Source organism: Protopterus annectens, chromosome 5.part0, assembly GCF_019279795.1.
Source record: "Protopterus annectens isolate FY-2018-M chromosome 5.part0, PAN1.0, whole genome shotgun sequence".
NCBI lineage: Eukaryota > Metazoa > Chordata > Ceratodontiformes > Protopteridae > Protopterus > Protopterus annectens.
This window is the reverse complement of record NC_056735.1, coordinates 928,679,387-928,701,970: the sequence shown is the minus strand read 5'-3', so window position 1 is coordinate 928,701,970 and position 22,584 is coordinate 928,679,387.

Below are 22,584 nucleotides of genomic sequence, written 5' to 3'. Positions count from 1 at the left end.
GCAAGCTACCCTAAAAATTATAGACCAATAACTTGCCTTTTGACTATGCATAAATTATACCCAGGAATTGATGCTGTCAGAGTTTAAAGTCATTTAGAAGAAAACTCAATTATGGCAGTAAAATAAAAGGGCAATAAAACAAAGTCATATGGAACAAATGCTCATTTGTTGTTAAGTCATAGTGGAGAACTGTAAAATGGAGAAGGAACTACAGTAAGTATGGCATGGATTTACTACAAAAAAGCATTTGATAGTATCCCACATTCATGGATAAAAGAGTGCTTAACAATGTTTAAGATACACCCTGTGGTGACCATGCCCCGTCCCAGCAATCAAGGAGCCTCAATCCTCACCACTAACACCAGGGAGGGCATCTCATATATGAGGAAACGATAACAAATACACACAGTAAAGTACAATTTACCTTAAGTGCACACAGAGATCACAGTCAGTCTGGGGCTGGTTGCTCCCTTGCTCTCCAGGTCCCCAATAAGACTTCCCACTGGCACAGCTATAGGGTCCAGATCTCAGCCTAGCTAGCAAGCTCAGCTCCAATACTCTCTCTGTCCCACCAGTGCTTTGTGTCCCTGCCCAGGTAGCTGACACACCACACACACACACTTTGAGATAAGTATTTATACAACTTCACATACACTCCTGAGAAAGGCTGACACAGATTCTCCAGCTGTGCCACTTTATCCAGACTATACAGTAGTAATTTCTGCCACCACCAGCTAATACTTATCAGCTACCCAAAGGCCCTTAAAATGGTGACCAATTATTACTGTGCAATAGTATTATCCAATTGGTAATGTGACTAAACAGTCAAGGCTTTGGAAGGGCTTATTACAAGATCACTTATAAGCATGCACTATACCCTAGAGATTAACTTGTCTCTACACAAACCAGCCACAGGTAAAGGTTTTAAAAATATTTAATAATAAATAATTAAAACATAAGACAATACTACTACACCACAGTGATATCTAAGAGTTCAGAGATCACACAGAAAGTTAAAACAATACAGTAGGAAAGTTCTGATATAACAGAAAAACACTTGTCTAACTTTCTTCTAGGTTCCTAGCTATTACTACAAGAAAATATACCTCTAAGACACTACTTACATAAGACAACAGGTAGAGTGCTGATAAGTTGGATATCAAGATCAAAATGCTTACAGTCTCTCTCTGAACAATAGTGTTTAAACTCACTAACAAACAGCTCTTCTAGGCCCTCCTAGATTACATCATTTTGACACTTAGGTTTTCCCAGTATACACATTCCATCATTTTGACACTTAGTCTGGAGTTCTGAGGCCAAAAAGGCTACATTATTTAGCAATCTAACACCTGCTCAGGAAACTACAACAATAAAAGACATTTCACATGTACACTCTAGCAATTATTCCTTCTTAGGTTAAGACAATAGGAAGAATGTGTTCATCCAGCCACTTCAACACTACTATTTAGATCAAAAGGGTATACAGGACACAATTTTAACTTCAAAGAACATTTGAAATTCTTGGCTTATTTTTCCTTACAGCAGATGGCATTGTTGCTACAATCTTGAAGTTCACACTTTACAGTGTTTTCTTTCATTTAAGAACACAAGCCTGTATTTTACATTTATATTTACAAATAATAGAATTATGTATCAAATTCTATTTGACTAGGCTGGCAGCCCTGGCCAATCTTCCCCAAATCTTCACCCCCCCCCCCCCGGAGAACTCAAGCTAGTTTTTCAAGTAACCCTTGAGAAACACCACTTGAGAGGGTTAGGTCTATCTGGGTGTACCTCACCCCATTCCCTGTCTTGAGAGCCCATCTGCATTAGCATTCCTAATCCCACTGTGGTGCTGCACTAACATATCATATGTTTGCACCCCAGGCTCCATCTTAGCAACTTGGTATTTTGCTGACTGGTTCTGTTTAACCACATTAGAGGGTTGTGATCTGTCATTACAGTGAATTTTCTTTCATACAGATAAGTTTGAAGTTTCTGCAGTGCCCACACCATGGCTAGACATTCCTTTTCTATGGCTGCATAGCATTCTTCCCTGGGTTGAAGCCTATGACTGAGATAAACCACTGGGTGCTCTTCCCCCCCCTGAAGAAATCTGGCTAAGTACAGCCCCCACCCCATGGTTTGAAGCATCCACCTGCACAACAAATTCTTTGCTGTAATCTAGACTGGATAATACAGGGGGTCCTCCCAAAGCTTCTTTAAGATTCTGAGATGCTTGCTCACATGCTGGGGTCCACACTACCTTATCTGGCCTGTTCTTCCTTGTCAGGTCTGTGAGGGGAGCAGCTATGATACTATAACTGGGGACTAACATTCTGTAGTACCCTGCAATCCCTAAGAATGCCCTCACCTGCTTTTTGGTAAAAGGTGCAGGCCATGCCTGAATAGCTTCCACTTTGGCAGGTTTTGGGCTTATCTTACAACTCTCCCACTCTATGTCCTATGTAGGAGCCCTCTGCCATACCCACCTGACATTTGCTCAGCTTAATGGTCAACCCTGCTTTCTGTAGTTGGCCCAGCACCTCTCTGACATGCTGAATGTGCTCTGGCCAAGAATGACTGTAGATGGCAATATCATCTAGGTAAGCAAGGGTAAATACTCCTGCTAGGATATTATCCACCAGCCTCTGGAAAGTCGCTGTGGCATTCTTCATCCCAAAGGGCATCTTTGTGAACTCATACAAGCCAAAGGGAGTCACAAAGGCTGACTTCTCTCTAGTACTGGGAGTCAAGGGCACCTGCCAGTAACCCTTGGTAAGATCAATGGTTGTAAGATACTTAGCCAAACCTAGCTGCTCTAGGGCCTCCTCTGTCCTAGGCATAGGGTAAGCACCCGACTCTGTGTGACTATTTAATTTCTTGTAATCCACACAGAACCTGATGCTTCCATCCTTCTTTGGCACCAGCACCACTGGAGAAGCCCAGGGATTGTTGGACTCATGAATCACCCCTAGTTCCAACCTCTCCTATACCTCCTCCCTCAGGGTCTGTCTGACTCTCTCAGGCACCCTATAAGGGGCCTGCCTAATAGGCTTTTGGGGTCCTGTAGCCACCTGGTGCTGCACCAGGTGGGTGCACCCTGGTTTCCCAGTGAACATGTCCCAAAATTCCTGCAACACTGCTTGGATTTCTAGAACCTGGGCAGGAGACAGCTGCTGGGATATTGCTACCCCTTCCACTGAGGTGTCAGCCCAAGCCTCACTGAGGAAATCAATCCCCAGATCTCCTTCAGCCTCCTTCTGCAATCCACTGCAAAAACTCACCACAAGGGCCTCCCTGTCATGGTAAGGTTTCATCATGTTAACATGGTACAATTTGTGCTCCTGTCTTCTGCCTAGCACTTCCAATATGCAGTTAACATCACTTACCTTTCTTACCACTTTGTAGGGTTCATCACAAGCTGCTTGCAGCTTGTTGTGTATGACAGGAATGAGAACCATTACTTGCTGTCCTACAGCATACTATCTAGCTCAAGCATTCTTGTCATACAACACCTTTTTCTGTTGTTGGGCTTCTGCCAGGTTCCCCTGGGCCAAGCCCATGAGTTCCCTGAGCCTTGTCCTGAGGTTTAGGACGTATGTCACAACAGACTCCTTGTGAGACTCACACTCACCTTCCCACTCATCTCAAATTAAATCTAGAGGTCCCCTCACCCTGTGTCCATACAGCAACTCAAAGGGTGAAAACCTGTGGATTCCTGGGGAACTCCTCTGTAAGCAAACAATAGATGGGGCAAATATTTGTCCCATTCCCTCTTAAACTGATCTGCAAATGCCCATAGCATGGATGTGATTGTAGAGTTTAACCTTTCAACCAGACCATTAGTCTGGGGATGGTAGGGAGTGGTCTTCATGTTCTTCATCCCACAGGATTTCCACAGACAAGCCAGCAGGTCTGACATGAAATTGGCACCTCGGTCAGTCAGTATTTCTTTTGGGATCCTACTCTGCTGAAAATCTCTAACAAAGCATTTGCCACCTTCTCTGCCTCAATGGAGGACAAAGCCATTGCCTCAGGGTATCGTGTAGCATAATCCACTACCACTAGGATATACTTCTTCCCTCCGGAACTTGAGGTACTCAGAGGACCCACAATATTCATAGCTACCCTCTGAAATGGCTCCTCAATCACAGGCAAAGGCATCAAAGGAGCTCTCACCTTGTCTCCTGCCTTATCTACCTTTTTGCACTGCTCACAGGTCCTGCAGTACCCTGTTACATCTATGGAAATTCCAGGCCAATAGAAGTTCTGCATAACAGGCCTCTTTGTACGTTTTATGCCCATATGACCTGCAAAGGGAATATCATGGGCTATGGCTAGAAGCACCAGACGGTAGGCTATAGCCACTACTAACTACTGTACTCTCTCACCTTCTAGCCCTCCCTCAGGGGTCCAATCTCTGTATAGTAACCCTTTGTCGCAGTATACAGATTCTCCCTTCCCTTGAGAAACAGGTGCCTCCATAGCTACCTACCTCAGGCCTTGCAATGTAGGTTCTGAGAGCTGAGCCTTTCTCAACTCTCTCCTAGTAACCCTACCTAGCTCCCATTCCACTGGATGTCTGGCATTCTCTGACAGTGGTGCCTCACTGTCACACTGGGTACTACTACTCACTTCTACCTTTGCAGTTGCCCTGCCAAGGGAACATCAGTACCCACAAGCAGTTGTGGCTTACCTTCAGTCTCACTGCAACAGCGTACCTCACTCCCTGAAGTAACCACCTCACCAGTCCTGGCTGCAAGTATGCAGTCTGTCTGGGTCTCCCCCAGGCTACCAGACCCACATGCTTTTCTCCTAGCTTCACTGCATATAACCGCAAAAGTACATGGTATTGCCTCATCCAAATCCTTCCCTCTCAGGACATCTGCAGGATGGTAGTTCCATACCCCTGTTGTCACAAGACAACCTACTATTGGCATTTTGTCTTTCCCACTTACTGGCTCCCTCACCTTTGGTTCCCCATCTTGCCTCCATGGACATCTGTATGCCACATGGCCCAACTGGTTGCATTCAAGACATTTCACCCTAGGTCCTAGATGTATACCTGGACTAGTGGCTTCCCCTGCTACTGGCAGATTCTGTTGGGGCAGTCTGTGCTTCCCATCATGTGTTCCTTTAGACCCATGAGCAGTACTTGGGGTCCCCTTCCTGTGCAGGGCTGCCCTGCTGGCCAGGTATAGGTCTCACTTCTTCTCCAACTCATCTGAAGTAGCACACTGTCTATCAGCTAACCAAATACTCATTTCCTCAGGCAAAGTCCTAATGGCTTTTTCCCCTCAATAAAAGGTCTGCCAGCCCTTCAAATGTGGTGACCTGACATCCACTCACCCAGCTATGAAAATAAGTGCTCAGTTCAGAAACCTATTCACATACATTTTCATCTGCCTTGCATCTATGCTAACAAAGCTTGTTCCTATACATTTCAGTTGTTAGCTTAAAACATTCTAAAATACATTTTTACAGCAGTATAATCAAAACAAATAGAATCAGGCATTTGTGATATACAAGTACAGCTTTCCCATGGAGTAAGGGGGTCAAAAACCATATGCAGAGCCTTTGGTCAACACTACTGTTTGCATACCCTTTCAAACATGTGAATGAAACTATCAAAATTATCTCCCTCTTTAAATTGTGGAAGAAATTTACTGACCTTTTGTACTTCTGGTGTCCAGTTACTCCCTTCCCCATTACCTCCATGACTCTGGTGAACAGTCAGCATTTCCCTATCATGCTTCCTCTGATGCTCCTTTTCTTTGGCTTCTATCTCCAAACGCATGGCCTCCAACTCAAGTCTCTTTAGCTCTAGCTGGATTTTTAAATCCACTGCAGAAGGGTTGAGCTGTCCATTGTCTGAGGATATTGTATCTCCACTGCCAGTCTGATTGCCCTTCACAGAAAGGTTGAGCTGTCCATTCTCTGAGGATATTGTATCTCCACTGCCAGTCTGATTGTCCTCCTGGATGCTGTTTTCTGATGCAGCTGTAACCAAGGCTGCAATCAGGTCTGCCTTAGTCAGGTTTTCATGCACCAGTCCCCTAGTCTGGCACATCTCCACCAGCTCGCTCCTTGTCAGCCTTCCATACTCCTCTGCTGACATGCTGCCTGCTCACCCTGACTAACTAAGCTAAGAAAAGAAATAAAACAATTGTGATCTGAACTCTGAGTATGCACTGCGTGGCTGATTTAGAGTACAAAACACCTTCAGAGATCACTGTACATAAGATACAGGATTCACTCTATCCACACCACTGCAAACCACAAGTGAGGATATCTTATCCGACCACTGCCAACCACAAACGTGAAGATATCTTATCCCAACCACTGCCACCACAAATGTGATGACCATGCCCTGGCCCAGCAATCAAGGAGCCTCAATCCTCATCACTAACACCAGGGAGGGCATCTCATATAAGAGGAAAGGATAACAAATACACAAAGTAAAGTACAATTTCCCTTAAGTGCACACAGAGATCACAGTCAGTCTGGGGTTGGTTGCTCCCTTGCTCCCCAGGTCCCCAGTAAGACTCCCCATGGGCACAGCTATAGGGTCCAGACCTCAGCCTAGCTGGCAAGCTAAACTCCAGTACCCTCTCTGTCCCACCAGTGCTTCATGTCCCTGCCAAGGTAGCTGACACACCACACACACTTTGAGATAAGTATTTATACAACTTCACAGACACCCCTGGGAAAGGCTGACACAGATTATCCAGCTGTGCCCCTTTACCCAGACTATACGGTAGTAATTTCTGCCACCACCAGCTAATACTTATCAGCTACCCAAAGGCCCTTAAAATGGTGTCCAATTATTACTGTGCAATATTATTATCCAATTGATAATGTGACTAAACAGTCAAGGCTTTGGAAGGGTTTATTACAGAATCACTTATAAGCATGCACTGTACTCTAGAGATGAACTTGTCTCTACATAAACCAGCCACAGGTAAAGGTTTTAAAAATATTTAATAATAAATAATTAAAACACAAGAAAATACTACTACACCCAGTGATATCTAAGAGTACAAAGATCACACATAAACATAAAACAATACAGTAGGAAAGTTCTGATATAACAGAAAAGCACTTGTCTAACTTTTTTCTAAGTTCCTAGCTATTACTACAAGAAAACATACTTCTAAGACACTTCTTACATAAGACAACAGGCAGAGTGATGATAAGTTGGATATCAAGATCAAAATGCTTACAGTCTCTCTCTGAACAATAGTTTTTAAACTCACTAACAAACAGCTCTTCTAGGCCCTCTCAGATTACATCATTTTGACACTTAGGCTTTCCCAGTATACACATTACATCATTTTGACACTTAATCTGGAGTTCCCAGGCTAAAAAGGCTACATTATTTTGCAATCTAACACCTGCTTTGGAAACTGCAACAATAAAAGACATTTCACATGTACAGTCTAGCAATTATTCCTTAAGTTAAAACAATAGAAAGAATGTGTTCAGCCAGCCACTTCGGCACCACTGTTTAGATTAAAAGGGTATACAAGACACAATTTTAACTTCAAAGAACATTTGAAATGCTTGGTTTACTTTTCCTTACAGCTGATGGCAATGTTGCTACAATCTTGAAGTTCATACTTTACAGTGTTTTCTTTCATTTAAGAACACAAGCCTGTATTTTACATTTATATTTACAAATGACAAAATTATGTATCAGATTCTATTTGACTAGGCTGGCAGCCTTTGCCCATCTTCCCCCAATCTTTACACACCCTACACTGACCAACTACATTACACTGACCATGAAACAGTGGCAGACAACTTTGCAATTAAGCCATGATAAAGGACAACTTATTATTCCTGGGATAAAAATCCAAAGGAGACTATTCCAGTGTGACTCTCTGTCAATGCTGTGATTCTGCCTTGCCCTTATTCCATTACACTGCTTACATAACAGCTTAGGTCATGGCTATAATCTGGCTCCTAGAAAACAACTCCGTGCAAAAACTTCTCTTCTCTTTGTTGATGATTTAAAACTGTATAGCTCATCAGATGAGGAACTGAAAGCCCGACTGCAAGTTGTCAAAACTTTTTGAGATGATATATGAATGTCATTTGGTCTTGATAAATGTGCAAAAGCAACATTTAAAGCAGGAAAACTGCACCACCAGGAAGACATCTGTTTGAGACAAGAATGTGATATAAAAGAACTTGAGGAAGAAAGAGCATATAAATATTTGGGAACTGATGAAGAATCAACAATACACCATGAACAAATGCCAATAAAACTTAGAAAAGGAATAATTCAGGTGACTTAACTTAATCCTGAAAACAGTGTTGACATCTAGGAACAAAATCCAAGTTATATACCAATTTGCTCTTCTTGTTCTAACTTACAGTTTTGGAGTGATTGACTGGCCCCAAAATGTGTTGGATAGATTAGACAGGAAAACAACAAGGATGCTTCATGCTCACCAAATGATTTATAAAAAATCACTGCATGCCAAGATTATATATTCCCCATTCCGAAGGCAGGATGGGCCTCCTTGAAATTGATTACATGTACAGATCTGCAGTCATGGGACTCCACACATATCTGCTGACCTCACAAGACCCAAATGTAATGAAAGTTTTGAAACATGGGGAGAATAAATCTAAGATGACTTGTCAGCTTAATCTAACACAAGCATATCGCTGTCAAGCAGAAATGGAAATCCATCCAGAAGTAGAAAAAATCAGGCAGCAACTGAAGAAAGAATAAAAGGTGAAGTACCAGATGAGAAGGCAAGAAATTTGAAAAATGCATAAATATAGTTGAAAGTATAGAAAACTTCTGGAAGAACCTCATGTTGATCAGGAATGAATGCAGGAATGATTAATGAGCAGCAAATTCAAACCAAGAGATGAAAGGTTAATATGGGCAGCTCAAGGCAGTGGGAGAAACAGACAAATGTAGATTTTGAAAAAACGAATTGGAAACAGTTGCACACCTCATTGCTGGTTGTGACATACTAATGGCAGAAGGACTCTATACTGAAATGCATAATAATGTGGCAAGACTGTTGCACTGGGGATTGTGCAAATGTTATGGTATTGAAGTGGCTGAAAAATACTGGAAACGTGAGCCACAAAGCATCATAGAAAATTATGAAGTTTACATCACATAGGATCACCCATTACCAACAGTTCAAAAGAAGGTAGAAAACCAGATATAGTGGTCCAAGAAAATAAGACAAAAGTAGCATTGATCTTTGAAATTGCCACACCCAATGACTACAGTGTCCTGCATACAAAGAGACACAAAGTCATAAAATATCAGGATTTGTAAGCAGCAATGAGAGTAATGTGGAAGAAAGATACCCAGACAGTCCCAATAGTAGTAGAAGTAAGGGATCTTATAAAAACGAGTCTACAATCATATTTAGATATGCTACCAATAAATGTAACTCCTTACGAATTGCGGAAGTAGTCATTACTGGGCACATTGCAGGTGCTGCACAGATCACTTTTGGCTGACATCAGAGAGTGAAACAATACTAATTTCATGAGCTTTAATCATACTTTGACTTAGGAATGGAGTCCATTCCCATCATGGTATTAGAAACCCAAAGGATTTGGAGAAATTAAAAAGAGAGGAGATGTCATATACTCAACTTGCCTTACTCAAATGTGGAAGTCACACTGATGATAACAAATAACCTTCTCACTTTCAAAATTGATGTTAAGGAATACCTATCAAATTGTTTGTTTTGTTCTTACTCAACCACTGGGTAACCTCTCACAACCTAAATATCAATTCTGGCTGACACCTGCTCACTAAATTGGCACAATTTTTTCAAGTCGTACAATCCTACTAAACTGCCATTGTAAATACATTTTTCCATATCTCCAATATCTCTATACAAGGATACTTTTACTGTCCAATTTAGCAATTGTTCCCTCACTATGCACCATCTCTATCTTAACACTCTTGTTTAACATAAAAACCTTTTCTTTACTATGTCACTCATCTTCCTCTTCTTTCTACTCTACATTTCTTCTCTCATTGACACATCTTCTCCTCAGTTTACCTCTAGCAATATCAGGAAATAACACAAGTATGATACTATCTATTCCCCTAGCACGTTTTCACTGTTAAATATTCCACTTCTTCTCTGCTGTACCATGCTATAAACTTATTAATCTGCTTAAATATATATAATACTGACTACTAATAGATTCAGCTTTCATTGTTTGTCTCCCACTTGAACATTTCATGACTTTTCTATCACTATAATTCTTGTATGATTATTTTTGTTATTCTTAAAATTTGTAAATATTTATTGACTTGTTTCTATATAACTTCTGTACACTTACAAGCATTGCAACTGTGCATTTAATATAATTAATTATGCTTTTATTATTTATTTGATGTCTGTGTACAGCCTTCTTCCCAGGCCTCCATGGAAAAAGATTTTTGGCCACCATTTCCCAGTAAGCAAATTGTAATAACTCAAATAAAATAAAGCCAGCATTTTTATCTTGGAGACCACTTTCATCGTAAACTGTAACAGAAGGTCTGCTTCATTATCAGCGGCAGCTATGTGTGTTTCCCTGTAATTTTGTTAGAATGCTATTGTTTTGTAGGACAGTGCAGGAACTATATACACAGTAGTGTAACAAGAAACATGATTTCTGAGGTTGAATCCATCAGAAGATATCATTCCTACATTTACCAGTCCACTTTACAGATGGAGCTGTTAGACTGGACAGCCTCTTGGCCATGCAGCTCCATGTTTATGTCAGACATGTTTATATCATTGAGATGTTCCGACATTCTGATCCTAAATGGCCTCAACGTCTGTCCCACTTAAAATGCGGAACAGGAACAAGTGACCAAATAGACTACCCAAGCCATACCACAATTACCAAAACATTTTACTTGATAAACCCCACTAGTAATCCTACTAGAAAATACTTTGGTTTTAAGCATGTGTGTACAGAATGAGCAGTGCCCACAGGGAAAGGACCCCATCAATTTATCCCCAGTTAGTGTAGTTTGTTGACCAAAACCAGTTTTTCTAAATCCAGATTTGAAATGATTAAAGTATTAGCCCAAATTCCGGCCCCTATGATAGGAGACTAAACACTCTGGAGGTAGTATCCCGGCTAGCTCTTGGTTAGCCAAAAGGATGTTCCAATTGTTCTTAATAACATTTATAGTAGCACTGATGTTCCTTCCATAAGTAGTCACAAACCTAATCACCTCCTGTTCTGTACCTGATCTTACCTTATATTCCAATAATTTGGCTCGATCTTGTTCCTGAACCCAATTGCTGGCTGTCTTAACATACCCTGGCTTGTATCCATGATTACTAAACCTTTTTATGAGGTCCTGTTGATGGTATGCGTAGGTACCTTGATATGAACAAATCCACCTCACTCTCAGAAATTGGGATTTGGGTATATTTCTGATAATATGATGGGGATGTAAACAAGTAGCCTCCGATAAACTATTATATTGGCGGTATTTATGGAACACTTGAGTAGATAACGTATGATCAGAATTACGTGTTATTCGGACGTCCAAAAAATGGATCTCCTGATTATGCATATTAAGTGTAAATTCCATCCCCCATTTGTTCTCATTTAGATATTGGACAAATTCTAGTAAGTAAGTAACATCACCCCGCCAAATCAACCAACAATCATCAAGGTACCTACGCTAAATATCCATCTCCCCTAAATATATATTATGTAATGGGTCATAAATAAGAAATTCTTCTAGGTACCCCATAAAAAGGTCCACATAAATAGGGGCAAAAGAAGCCCCCATCGCAGTTACTTGTGTTTGCCAAAAGCAATCTGCTTGAAAGTAAAACACATTCTTGGTTAATACGTGTTCAGCCAAACAAATTAACAAAGTGTTAAAGCCAGATGCGTAGATTTCTGCCTTATCAAGCCAATATTTTAAGGCCTCCAGTCCAGCCCAATGGGGTATATTTGTATAAAGACTGATAACATCTAACATGCACATCATCCAACCTGGCTCCAACTGTGAATCAGACAAAATCTGGAGAAATTCGGTGGTGTCTTTTAATCTGGCATGGACCATCTTTAATAGAGGCTGCAAGTACTGTGTAAGATATACGGAAAAGGGTTCAGTCAATGAGCCCCTGCCTGATACTATAGGTCTACCTAGTGGTTTTTCCAAACATTTGCGAATTTTGGGTATCAGATAAAAAATCTGCCTCTGAAGGTCATCCACCACCAGTTGTTGTTTTTTTCCCTTATCAATAATGCCCTCTTCCACAACTAGTTCCAAAAACAAATCTATTTCACTTTTGAACTGCATAGTAGGGTCAAGCGACATAGACATATAGTATCTAGAATCATGTAATTGTCTATAAGCCTCATTCAAATAATAATGCATGTCTATGACCACCACAGCTCCTCCTTTGTTCGCAGATGTAATAATAATATTAGAATTGTTTTTCAAATTTATCAAAGCTTGTTGTCCCTGTTCAGATAAATTATGGCCTAACATACGGGAATCACTTAATCTAAAGTGCAGATCTTTGAGACAAGATTCCTGAAAAACAGAAACAAATTTATCCACTGGAGGTTGAAAATTGGATTTACGAAACCGAAAATCCATACTTATCCGACTGTTATCTTGTCCACCAAAAAATAGTTTCAAATTCACCAGATGGCAAAATGCCAATACATCATTGTCTTCAGCATCTTCATTCACAAAGTAGCCAGGAACATATGATAGTCCTTTATTCAATAATTTTAATTCCACATCAGTCAGGTTAACAGAGGAAATGTGCACATTAGAAACTTCATTTATTGAGGTATAAGAACCTGTAACAGTTTTTTCACATTTTTCACTCTTTCTATGTTTTCTACCACCCCTGCATTGTTTATTCCTAAAGGGTCATCCAAACCTCAAGATTTTTTATTTACTGGGGACCCCTGAGTACTTGTTCAATTTCAGTACAGATGAATCCTCCCCTGACGTACTACTATAATCTGTCTTAGATCTCCTTAAGACTGAACAAGGTCTCTTCTTCCTAAGCTTCAATACACCAGGCTGCCCATCAAAACATTTTACCATTTTTCTATGTCCAAATGGTTTACCCTTGTCATAATCTGTCAAATCCCTTTGACATTTCTGTAGTTTTTTAGTTTTTAAGTTTTTTTCCAAGGATAACAAATCCTGGGAAAGTTTGGTCAAACATAACTTGTACTGGGAATGTCCATCAAAAGCTTTCACTTCCTCACAAATTTCTTTAATCTCATTAGTGTTGGTCAGTATAACATGTTCATAGTAGGAAGACAAAATATTAACAAAGGACATCGTAGCTTGTTGTTGCACAGATGCCCATTCTTCCAACAATACATCATCTGGCACACTAACAAAGGGTTGTGTGCAAATTCTTAATCCCCTTGGTGTAATATTTTTGGCTTGGTATGCCCGAAACAATTGTAAGTGCCAGACATTAGTCCTGAGTGAGGACATGCTTTTGGTGAGCTTTCCAAACAAATCCCTACAGATATTGTCTGGGCCCCTTACATTACTATCCATACTTTTGTTATGATCCATAAGCCCAAAAACTTGCAAGTCATCCTTGTCAGATGACAATCCCTGTAAAATGGACACCAAACCCATAATCTTATAAATATAACAACTATCATGTGTGAAAAATGGGAAAATAGTACCTAATACCCCCTAACCACTTGAAAATGGTATATGCAATCACAAAGTTATTAATAATACATATTCACATCACAGTGTTAGTAGATCCAATTTCAACTAAATGCACTGCAACTTGAGATATAACCACAGACAATGTAAGACAATAGCCCTATAATAAATCAGTGCCAGTTCTACAAATATTGAATTTGCAATAAGGGATGGGAGGATGACATAATGGTTAAGATGTTTACCTTAAAGACACAAGGTGCAGGGTTTGATTCTCACATGGGGTAACTGGCTAGGCTTCAAATGGCCCAAAAGGGCAGTTAGCCTGGTACTAACCTATGAACTAAAGTCATACCAATATTATTGTACAAAAATGTTAGGTACAATACAGCATAAACAGATATATCTAAAACTGTACCTGGTCTGAAAAATAAAAAAAGAACCAAAACACAATTCAAAACAACATATTCAGGTCTCCCCCCTTTTTAGAATAAACATGTGCATAAGTAACAGTTTGTATTGTTGTATAATCTGTATCAAAGACCCTACATACACAAAAGTTCGAAAATGATTCTAACCACAATAATGGAATATACAAAAAAACATAACTGTGGCAAAAACCACAATCTATAATGCTAATATACTAGTCTTAAACACCGGAACTATGTAATAAACACTCCCATATAATCCGCATAGGTCATTTGAATCAGCTTCAACAAAAATACAAAAGCAACCCACCAACCTACCCAATATGTTCACAAATGGAGGCTGCAAATCATTCGAGCTGGGAATTATTCATATAATAAAAGCAACAGCCCATAAATCAGAGCTGCACCTACAAATACTTTGAACAAAGGAATATCTGCACCAATATGGCACAGATATATACTCCCAGCCCAAAATTAGTTAGTAAACTGGAATCTCATTACAAGGGATAATCCCAAATACAAAAAACATTCATGAAAATCTCCAAATCGGGAAAAAAATCTTAAACGACCCAAGAGGCCATTCAAAACTCTCTTCACTGTTTGTAATCATTACACATATTCATAAGACATATTCATAAATGGACAAAAACCCAATCGTTCACCCCCATGGACTTGTCAGTTTCACTGAATCCTCAAGGAAACTTGGGATTCATTTAGAAGAGGCAATGAAATTCATTAATATAAACTGTTATGGAATGTTATTATCTGTTCTTGTTAGCAAGTAGACTGAATTTAGTTCAACACCTTATTGTTGTGAGGTTTTGAACTGGTTGAATCTGGGTCCCTCAGTGGTGATGTTGTCATCTCAGCTGGCAAGCTGGATTAAGTAGTCTGGTGCAGCGACAGTGGGATGGCCTCTCCTTTCACATTTTTGCTATATGAGATTTTTGGAATCAAGCCCCAGTTTAATAATGTTAAATATGTGGAAGTTTCAGTATTACTGGTAAATTAATAGACTGACTCAGTCAATTGTCTTGTGAAATCTACCGGTACCTAGTTTACTTCTGAGATTATCCCTGTCACAAGTGATACAGTATTATCAGTAGAAACAGCTGTATACATTAAACACCAAATAGCTCTTCCACATAAAAAGCCATAACTCTATGAACACACAATGAACAGGAATGGTACTAGTTGGGAGATCAATGCTAACTGTTGGATTCTCTGTTTAAGACTAACATTTAATATAATGGCATAGTCAGTACCAATAAAAAATTAAATGCAGTAGGTTAATTATAAAACAACACTTTGCCATATCAGTCATTATTATCAGTGTTATTTTATTATTATAAGATGTATCTTAAATCACTTTTGTTTACATTTTTTTAGCAGAGTAAAATTTCACTGATATTTTGAAATGTATGAAATGTTCATTTAAAAGTCCCAAGTATCACTAAAAAGGTATCTTTTCAAGGGACAAAACTCTCTGAACCCATCTCATTCCATAAGTTCATCAGCTCAACAGCTGGACAGCATTAGTTTCACAAAAACAACATTACTATACGTAAGTAAAGTTATTTTTTCATATAACTTATTTTTAAAATTGTGAGTAAAAATGATCACAAAATGTGATTAAAAGATGATTGCTAAAAGTGAACGTGACCACAAACCAACATAGACTTACTCCTTAAAATACCATAAATCAGTTACAAATAAAATAAGGATTAAACTAAAGTAAACTGTTATTTATTCTGAACTATTTCATTACTAGAAAATACAAATGAAATGTTAATTTTCAATGTATTTTATCCACTGCTGTCAGTTTTCACTTTGTCAGCTGTTGAAACTGGAAGAAAAAAGAATCCTTCATCTGTGTAATCCTTAAGCTATTGTCAAATCATTTCAAACCTCAGGTATGATGAAGCTTCTTATTATATAAACAATAGCAAAGAAAATGATAAAAGAAACACCACAAAATGTTGTGGTGTTTCTTTAATGATGAAGCTTCTCATAAAGACTTGTAAACTTTTTATAGTGCTCTCTAAAATAATTCCTCTTAAATGTAGGTCAGCTGATCTCTAGAGGACATAATGCAAGAGAAGGAGTAATTATTTATAGTCAACAATTTTTGGAATGTCTTCTTTGCACTCTGTTTTGTTCCTTCCTCCATTATGACATGGTAATGATAGCAAAAGCCAAGAAGTGGCCATTTTCAGAATACGGGTGACTGCATGCAGATACAGATTAGCATATGACCCTTTGCATCTTGGGTATTACCAAGTGGTGCCATGCACAATCCTAACCTACAGCTTTAGCTAAAATCCATTGCCAGGTGCCTGAGTATTTAAACTTTTAGAAACCACAGAATAAGTAGTGGACTTTTTAAATTACATAATTTTTACAAGGAGGGTGCTTGTACTAAATCAGTATGAAAACTACACATATATTATAAAATGCAATGCCCAAATACATCGGGCTGCAAAGTTTTTGTTTTATTTTCACTTTTATTTTTGCACAATCAATCTTTTTCTATCACTGCAATATAGTAAACAGTAGGATTTATAGCTTACAGAAGTACATTTCACTTTGGGACTCTGCACTTGTGCAGTCCTGTTTGACAAGTAGCTGCAAATGAATCAAAAAGGGAGGTGTTTAGGAGTAGTTCACCATCACATCCTCTTCCTCCCACCAGACTTGGACACTCTGAGTGGGTTTACCTGCATAACATTTTAATAATTTTTTGGCATTCTGTTCCAAAAGTCATAAGGTGGATGGTTTGAAGATTTGATGAAGAATTATTGCAATCCAGGTAGCATCTACTCACAGCATGTCATTTTTGAAAGTTTACAGGATGTCACTCATCTGTGATAGTAAGATATCTTGTCATTCACCTAAGGTAGCAGTTTAAAAGGTTAATAAATAAATCTCATCTATACTCTTAGGATCGATACAATATTAACTTCTGCTGTTCAGGTGATAGGTAACAGAACCCTAACTCAGCAGCCTGCTGCCTGATTGATTTAAAACATATTTATAACACAGCTATGTATTGTTAAAGAGTAATACATATATTATTGAAGAACTATACTGATAAAACTGCTCAGATGTAGAATTAGTTGATATGAGACTGACATCTGGTATAGAGTGGTAGAAAAGATCTAAACTCTATCATACAGCTGATTTTAGGCTTTTAGCACATAACAGACCTGCTGTTCTCAAACAGCTAAATCAAGACACTGACAGTCTAAATAAAAGTTTTGATCCATGTCAGGGGTTTACAGGATAATGTGGGGTGATAGCTGTTTCATGGCCTTTGAAACTGAAATACTTATCCTAGCTGTGATAGCTAGGAGGAGTAATAGTGTTTTACTTAACTCTGTGGTACAAATCAGTGTTGCATCATCCATAAAAGCAACTGCATAAAAAACAATACTAATAAATGCTGCAGAAGTTTCATAACAGACTTCTCTCTGGCAAGAATATGGTGTATAGTTAGTGTGAATTCTTTCCTCAGTTTCATGACAGCACCATCCATAATTCTTCTGACGGTTATTTAATAGGAGTTCCCACGACTAATGTTTTCATTAACATCCCACGATAATTTAACATGCCACCACACTCTGAGTAATTGCTTTCTAGCTTCTCTTTATCGTGATGATAGGTTGCACTTTGCTGCTGAATTCATTTATTTTGTATGCTGTGAATGTTAATTTTGTATATTCAGCCATGGCAGTTTAATTTTCTATAGCTGCTTTTACTGCTGCAAGAGAATATATTCATTAGTTCAAGAGCCAGAAGCTTGGCAGAATTTTTGGATGAAGATACATTCTGCACAATAGCAGGACATGAATAAAATCGACACTGACCTTCATGTTAAATTTTGATTTATTTTCCTATATGCCATAAAACAGTCTATTCTGATTTGGCACTATGATAACATAATGTGCATTTATGGTGATTAATGTTCCCATTAATCTACTGTACTTTTATGTGCCTGTGACCTAAAGTCTTCACAGTTCAGAGATGATCAATTAATCAAAATAACAGGGCTCAATTTAACCGTTGAATGGAACATCATAGAAATCATGCAACAATAACCATGCATAGAGGTTAATAAGATAAGGCATACTTCTAACATCAGTTGAGTACAGCACTAATATTTTCATTTATTGAGTATAAACGGGCATCTATGAAATGTGTGATAATTTCCCAAGCACATACAGTACCCTGGTAGCCAGTGCAAACTGACTTGGTACTGAAATAGTGTACATTTTTAAAGAATATTTTCTTCCCCAAAGTGATTACTCTACAGTCTTGCTAACAGACAACCATTTAGTAGAGGTCAAATGACAGCAAAATACTAGCACAGAGAATGACAACAACCCTTGTACCCTAGCAGAAAGAGATGGAACTCCCACAAGGTAGAAAACAACTCTGATTTATTGTTCTTTGACCATCACACAATCTTCTGCCATTGTAGTTGTATGAAATATGTACATCACTAGGCAGTCATGTGGCATGAGACATCATATTTCTTAGAAAGTCGTAAGCTATTTTACAAAGATATGTCTGTTGTTATTTGGGAGAACAACTAACAACATGGAGTAAAATGTATACTAATGTAGTGCTTCTTGTAAATAAAGTATTATAGAAACAGTACAGAGAAACCTACTTCCGAACAGTAAAAATCATAGAACTGGCTTTAAAAATAACAGCACAGCAACCAAAAGGGGTGCTTTATTTATTTATTTGGAATTGAAGATCCTTATATGATTGACCCTCCATATAGTCAGTGATAATAAATCATTGTATAAGCTTATTTCAGCAATTTGATAATGTCTGTATATTTGTACAGATCCAGCTTAATGATGAAAACATGAATACAGTCAACAAATCTAAGAGAAGCAAGGAAAAATCATTTGGTTAAAAATCATAATGCTATGTGAAATCATAACAGCTTACAGGTATGAGAGAGAGAAAAAAGAATAATTTGTTTGTGTCTTTCAGCTTTTCCCAGTTAGGAATCGCCACAATGGAACTCCGATCCGCTAATGATTGGCAGTAGAGTTTTATGTGCTGGTTGCCGGGCCTAATGCACAACCTTCAATGAAGGAACGCCCATTCACGCATGTCGCCACACAGAAGACGCTCTGAGAATCGAACGGGCAACGTCTAACTGTGAGGTGACATAATGTAGATATTTTCTGCCTCTTTTGAATCAGTAGAACATTTTATCTATGATTTTCATCAGTTCTAACAGTTCAAACGCAAAGGTTGCAGTTAGGCAATGGCTGCCAATGCCATTTAACATCTTAGTCCAAAAAGATAACAACAGCATTATAAAAAGTAGTGGTTCTTAGGAATGCTATCAGTATTTTAAATGATCAGCATAAATGTTCTACCTATGCATAACAAAATATAATTGTTGAGAGCACTGCTCTGCAATTTCCCTATATGGATTTGCCACTACTAGATGCACATCTAAATGTTATGGATGTCCTCATGTGAGTGATGTCTCTTTTGTACAAATGTACATGCATTTAATAACTAGAAAAAACTACTGAGCAATTGCAGGCAACTTGGGAGCACATTCTCAGTAAACAAATCATTCAGTGTGAAAGACTAGGGGGATGGAGTCTCAAAGAATCAAACCCAAGACTACACAATAACACTTATTATTAGATTATAGCTTCAGTCATGTCTGCTAAATTGCATGATATGCTGGCTTGCTCCCTAGAAACATAACATTAAATAGTTTTATTAATGGAAGGGTTGAGAAAAGGCAGGTAATGAAACAATATGATAAAACCTAAAATAAAAATGACACATCTTGTAAAACAACTACAAATTGACATGTTGGCTCTCTGGGGCAGAGTGATAGATAGAAACTGTAAAATAACATGTTGGTTCCCTGGGGGAGATGGATAGAACCCTCATTTGGGTGCTATTAGTACTGCATTGATGGAGAAGCTAACTGAAGGTTGGAGAAGAAAAAGAGATATGCTTCTACAAGGGTGAAAGAGAAGGGATACGTTTGAGGATTTGTGCCCTATTTGATATGAATGGAGATCAAAGGCACTTGCTTAAAGGGAGATGGGGATGTCTGCAGGCTTAAATCGCTTAGGGAAGTATGTGAAATTTACATGCAAGATTCACTGCATATGCAGATCTAGAGGTAGTGCTGGGTGTGTAAGGGGGAAAGTCATTATGGCATAAGAGAGACGTAGCACCTGAAGGGATGTCAGCAACAGTACCAGCAAACTCCTGTGCTCTAGGGCAACACATGAGACATACATCTTGCACTCCTAGAGGTATGAATGAATCTGCACAGAGGCCGACAAGGAGGCTTGATGGCTGGAGGGAGGTAAAGTAAAAAAAAAACATTGGAGTAAGAATTTGATTGACTGCTTTATTTCAGAAAGTGAATCATAATTTCTTAACCTTTTTTGAATTTTTATAGGTCGAAGATTCAGAAACATGTTTCTATTTGTAGTAATCAGTTGTACTGAAAATAATGTTAGTTTATTTAGGAGAATAATTTAAAGATATTGTCTAATTTAGTCAAATAGGGCTACACAACTGTGTAGCAAACCATAGATGACTAAGCAAATGCACATTAATGTCATAAATTGCTATAGTGAAACACACATAACATTATAAACACCTCCGGTATATCCAAAAACAGGCTGAAATCATGAGCAATGAAATGTTGTACAAGGAAGATCTCTGGTTTTATCAGTATCAGAGCTATATACAAGAAACCTAGTACTCAGCAACCTAACTATGGGTGTGTGATGCACACATTAGAAAGCAAAGATAGGAAATCCAAATAAATAGATAAAGTAAAGCTATTGACAGATGACTGAAACAAGTAACTCTTGCATATGGTACACAGATGTGGCCATGTAAATCTGAACTGCATACATCATACTGAGTGCCAATGAGAAATGAGGTTTGGAACAGACCATTTTGTCCTGGGACATCTTCAAGTGAGGCTAGATACATAAGTTATCAGGAATTAAGAGAATAAGGGGAGCATAAGGTTAATTGGGATGGAGGGATGTTTTAGGAGGAATGAGGTAAGGGTAGGGTGGGGCTTAGATGATTTTGTCAAGTGTAACTGAGGTAGGAGTCACATTTTTGGAGTGAACTTGCTACAACAGGTTCTGTGCCCAAGACGACTTGTAGGTATTTGTGTGTTTAAGTAGGCCTTAGACTAGTGGCCTATGGGAGAGGTGAGTTATGTTCATTAACTGGTTTTGGTTAGCAGTAGTTATATCATTATAAGGCTTGGTAGCCGTAGTAAATATACATATTTTTTTTTTAGGATGGACAGATTCATGTGGGAACCCCTTTGTGATGACATCCTTCAGGCGTGCTACCTTTACTGGCAAAAGCATTTGTCATTGTCATCATAGTTGGGAGGAAAGGTAGTTGTGTTTAGTCTTAAGTTGTGGGCTGTAGGGTGAAGGTTTAGGTAAGGTGGCATTCCGAAAGGACATCCTTCAGAAGAGCCATGCTACTGCACCTCTGTTAACTTACTGACTTGCTACCTTTACTGGCAAAAACATTTGTTGTTGAGTTAATTCTGGCTTACTAAGTCTGTCAGAGGTATAATTTGTTTAAATTTCCAGCTCCATGGCAGGAGTGTGGGTTGCAGGATAGATTTTCTTGGTTGCTGTTTCACCATTATGGTTGCTGTCGATGGATCATTAGCTGTTAGTTTAGACATGTGCGGTAGTGTCAGAGGTCGGGTTAAGTTTCTGTTTTTTTCCTTTTTTTTTTTTTTTCTCCCCACTGTGCTGGCCATTCTGTGTACCTTGTGAGCATTTTCATGGGCTAGAGGTACTACGATGACAGTAGGGGTGGCGCTCATGCACTATCGATTTAGGGCTACAAAAAAAAAAATTTAAAAAGGTCAAGGAAGCTAGACATATATATACATATGGATAAATAACTCATAACGGACAATGATCGGTGAATGTCCATCCTCGAGCGAGGCTGGGATTGGATTATCAATTTAGGCTTAATGTGGTGAGCGCTGTTACTCACGATTGAGAGGGGATGCAGTTGCTCGTTAGTTGATGGCTGATGTCAGAAATTGGTTAAACCATACTGTAGAAGAGATGGTGAGTATGTATTTTGATAATTGGGGTTTTGTTTGTACTGAGCAAGGTGCACTTCTGAGATCTGTCCTGTTTTCCTCTTAGTTTACCTGCCCGTTCTGGCTGCTTTTGGGGTCTGGAGCATACATGAGTATAGTTGGCTACTAACACTGACTGTTGCTGTCATGGCCGCATTGTTGGGCCTGCGAGTAACACCTGCTTGATGCAGGTGTGGAGTGACTCCAATGAGTAATTGGGAAGGGTTCCTTTTGTCATACATTTGTTTTGTGGATTTCAGATCACTCTAAAAGGCTTATTCACACAACTGCTCCAGCTTATAAGAGCAATGTTTAAAGGTGGAGAGTGCAAATTTTTTTTT